Raw genomic sequence first — 4,570 nt, 5'->3', positions numbered from 1 at the left:
AAAGTAGCTGTCTACCTTTGTCTTTTAGAGGAAAATAATAAATGAACTTCACACGCTCTGAAACACATCACAGGAGGATAGCTGTTGTGGTACCAAAACCTTTTCTCATTATTGGAGTTGATGTAAAAAAAAAATTACATAAAGTAATTCAATGGAAGGCAGTTTAACTATACAATCAAAATATTAAATGTGCATATTTTGGACCCAGGGATTCTTTTTCTAAAAATGTATGTAAAAGAGATATTTTTAAAAGTCTACAAGTATTGTTCCTCATATTTTATTCTATTGCTACTACTAATAAAAAATAGACGATTACTAATAAAATAAATTGAAAGCAAATGAAATATCTGTCAAGAGTGTTTTTGAGTAAGTTACAGCATAACATACAATGTAAACACTACACACAAAAGTAATGAGGTGGTTCTGTATTTACCGACACAAAAAGAAAGCAAAGACATCTTGTTGAAAAGAAAACAGGCATTAAAGAACATCTGTGCTTTAATGAGGAGAAAGGAAGTGCAAGTGGGATCCTGATTCATCTAGGAAGTCCTTTCTGGTAGTAGAGTAGGGACTGAGCTGGCGCCGGTCTTGCGGACAAGACAGGAAGAGCCAAGAGGCAGGGACACGGTGAAGACGGAGGTCAGGCAGTTGGTATCACACAGGTCTGTCCCAGAAGACAGAAAAGTAAGTTCCTGGGGCTGGAAGACTCATTGGGAATGGAAGGTGCAGTGGGGAGGGTGGGAGGAAAGTAGATTCCAGAGGGGCAGGGCTGGGCAAGCAGGAAGAGGCAGGTAGGGCAGGCAGGGATCCAGCGTCTAGCTCCACTCACCGCAGGACCCAGTCCATTAGGAATCTGTGATTCCTCAACAGCGACGCTGCTGGAGCACAGCCAGAACAAGGCATCAGCCCCACGGCTCGGCCACATATACACAGAGAAGCTTCCTCATATGCACGTAGAAACGCCTTTCTCATATGTCGGTTGGTTTATGATTTGTTTGTTTCCTACTGTAATGGGGAAGGGCTCATCAGTGACGACCAGACCTCGAACTCTGCCTTCTGAATCTCCACCACAGCCAACTCAGAGAGCACCCAGCATCCCTTCTGATCAGAGACTATGGGATTTTCCCTATTTTGGAGAAACTTTCCCAAATTGATCAAATGACTTCCACCTGATCGAAGGTGTCACAAAACCCACATGTCCCGCGAGCCCAGGTCCTTGAATGGTTTCTGAACAAGCCCCAAGTCCCTTTCTTGTGTAATCCCACTCAGCTCCTCCTTCTCTGCCAGCCCAGTGAGAAAAAGCGAGAATTTTTTTGTTATTACACTAATCCCACTCATGCTTTGAGATGTAAGTCCCTTCCTCCGTTTGACCTCCTGTCCCCACCAAAATAGGGGAAAACCGAGGTTCCTCCTTATGGGTTTGGTAATGGAAAGAAAGGCCTTTGGGAGCCATTCAGGTGAGCAGTGAAAGAGTAGGCAGACCTAGCCCAGAGATGAGGCTCCACCAAATCGTATCTTTTGCACAGTCAAAAATGGATGCTGTTTTCAGGTTCTGCCTCCCCTGGAGGAGAGAAAAGAGCCTCCTAAGCCACCTTCTGGAGTCCTTCTGTTGCTGGAAGCCTGGGAAGAGCCCCAGCTGTGATGAAGAGTCTTGAGCTGGTCCCACGAGGCTTCCACCCTGTAAGTGAGATTTTATGCCCAGGCTTGCAGGAGCCCTGTGTCTGGGCCACTGGTTCCTGAGAAAGGCGGGTACTAACAGGGAGGCCTGTAACCATCCCTGAAAAACATTTCAAACTGTGTTACAAGCTAGCCCCCGCCAGAGAGAGGGCCCCTACTTTGCTTTCTACGTCGTTCTTAAGTCTCTTCAAAGCACTCAATTAAAAAATGTGGCTTCTATAAAACTCAGAGCAGACTATTATAGCGCAAACAGCTGCCATGTGATTAGAGACACAGGAAATGTTTTGAGGAAGCGATGTTTGGTGCTATTAATTTCTTCCTTTGTGTTCCAAGTATGGTTCCCAGAAAATGGGGCAAGGTAATAGTTTGTGTTCTCGGTTTTATTTTTACTATTAGACGTTTATAAAAGAAATCGTATTCGTTGTAGAAAATGTTTGACTATGAAGAAAATTATAGAGGAAAAAAATCAAACTTACTCATAATCCCAGCATTCAGGTGTAACAACTCTTTTTGGTGTTGTAGGATTTATTTTGGTACCATAGTTCTACTTTGTAAAAACATAACGGAGATCACATTTTACATAAAACTTTGAGAACTGCTTTTTTTTTTTTTTGCTTAACTTCGGTTCATAAACGTTTCACATTATTTTTTAAAATTCTTATAAATATAACTTTAGAGTCCGTGTAGTATTCAATCATATGGATATGACATCATTGGCTAACAATTTCCTAATAAGTAATTCTGTGATAAACATCTTCGAGTCTCTCTCTACATTTCAGATTACCCCTTGAAGACAGCTTGTTAGCACTGATATCGCTGCTGAGGGGTAAATTCCGTGTCCAGTTAATTAGAGGACAACATAACAGCAATCTTTTGTTAGGTTTTACCTCTACATATACATTACTAAATATTCATATATTAGCAAGGAAATGACTTTTTTATAGCTTTTAACTCTTATAAGGCCTTTTTGAGTTATAAAATCGATTTTTTAAAAGAATCCCCTGTTCCTAGAAAAAGAAAAAGGAAATATTTTGAAATGTTAACTGTGCTTGTCTTTAGGAAATGGAACTTGAATTTTCTTCCCTACTTTTCATTTTATTGCAGTTTGCCAAATTTTCTTTAATATGTGTAATACCGCTTTTACAATGTTCCATAAAACAACATAAAAGTTTTTTTAAAAGAAGTCTGCTCTTCTCTTTTACATTTCTAGAACAAGCCACTATAGACTGTGAGCAGTTTTTATTCATCCTCATGCTTTATTCAAGCTTGCAGTTGAGAAAGAAGGTTGAATTCTAGACTTTCACTTTTTTTCCAGAAAATTCTTTGTGAATAGTGTAATTGGATTCAAGCAAGGAAAACTGAAGTTCTTTATAAAAATATGGAATCATGTCTTTAGTACCACCTTGAGAGAATTGAAGGCTAGTATCTTAGTTCAGGCTGCTCTAACAGAATACCATGAACCAGGAGGCTTGTAAACAACAGGCATGCATTTCTTTTCTTCTTTCTTTTCTTTCTTCTTTCTTTTCTTTCTTCTTTCTTTCTTTCTTTCTTTCTTTCTTTCTTTCTTCCTTCTTCTTTCTTTCTTTCTTTTTCTTTCTTTTTTTTTTTAACAGACATGTATTTCTGACAGTCTGGAAAACAGGAAACAGGTCAGGGAGGCGATATGGTCAAGTTCTGGGAAGAGCCCTCTTCCAGGTTGCAGACTGCTGACTTCTCCCCACGTTGTCACATGGTGGGGAGCAGAGAGAGGAAGCCAGCTCTCTCCTGACATTTATAAGGGCACTAATCCCATTCATAAGGGCCCCCCCCCCATGACCTTATCTAACCTTAATGATCTCCCAAAGTCCCCACCTCCTAATACCATCACTTTGGGAGGCAGGGTTTCAACATAGGAAATTGGTGGAGGACACATTCAATCCCTTACAGTTACCAAACAACAAAGCTCTCTGTCTGCGAGATACACCTGGGTACACAGACACACACAGACACACACACACACACACACACACACACACACACACACGCTTGTTTAACACTCAGTGTATTTGACTCTGCCTTCCCTGAAATGAGAAAGCAAACTGGCAGAGAAGCAATGACAAAATTGTAAGTCAGATAAATGGGCAAAGTGAGGACTGTGTATTCACAGCTTTCTTTCTTCTTTAATTAAAAGCAAATCAACCATAATTTTTCATTTTGTTTTCATTTTGGTTTTTAGATTCTTAAGTAGCAAAAATGCTTGGCTTCTTTCCTACAGAAATTCAGAGTCTGGAGTAGCTTGTAAATTATCTGGAAATGATGGTTTAAATTGAAAATAATCCATGGCCAGTTTGTGTCATGTAACTTTCACACCAGAATCATGCCACCCAGGGAGAAAGACATAGCTTGGTAGTCAAGGGAAACCTTCCTGATTTGAACAAATGAAATTAAACAATATCTGAAGAATGTATTGAGATATTTATTATTGTCATCATCACTAGTGATAATAAATAACATACGAGAGCATCACAGGATTTTACAAAGCCTCAAACACGGAAAGTTTGGGACAAAAGGTCAATTCAGGCAAGAGGCTTTTCTTGGCAGGAGAAAAGAAAACTAGAAGACAGCAAGAAAATTCTGTGAAGAAATAGATGTTTCTATTAAAAAAAAAAAAGGAGCAGGAGAGAAGGCAATTAGAGCAGGAAATAGGTAGAAGAAACTGCATATATTATTATTACAATTTCTCCATAAAAGGCTACAATATTGCAAAATAGCTTTTGATGCCTTAGGTTGCAGGAAAAATATACTTCTTTTCCAAAGCTTCAAAGAAAGAAGGAATTTGGGAAAACATATAGCTATAAAGAATTCTGGCTCTATAAGTAAAATCAGATATACTAGTTTTCCTATTGAGTCTCAG

The sequence above is a fragment of the Callorhinus ursinus genome, unplaced genomic scaffold, assembly GCF_003265705.2.
Source record: "Callorhinus ursinus isolate GAN/ISIS: 27379988/994484 unplaced genomic scaffold, GSC_fseal_2.0 scaffold2, whole genome shotgun sequence".
Classification (NCBI taxonomy): domain Eukaryota; kingdom Metazoa; phylum Chordata; class Mammalia; order Carnivora; family Otariidae; genus Callorhinus; species Callorhinus ursinus.
The sequence above is the reverse complement of the archived record's forward strand: the minus strand, read 5'-3'. Positions refer to the sequence as shown.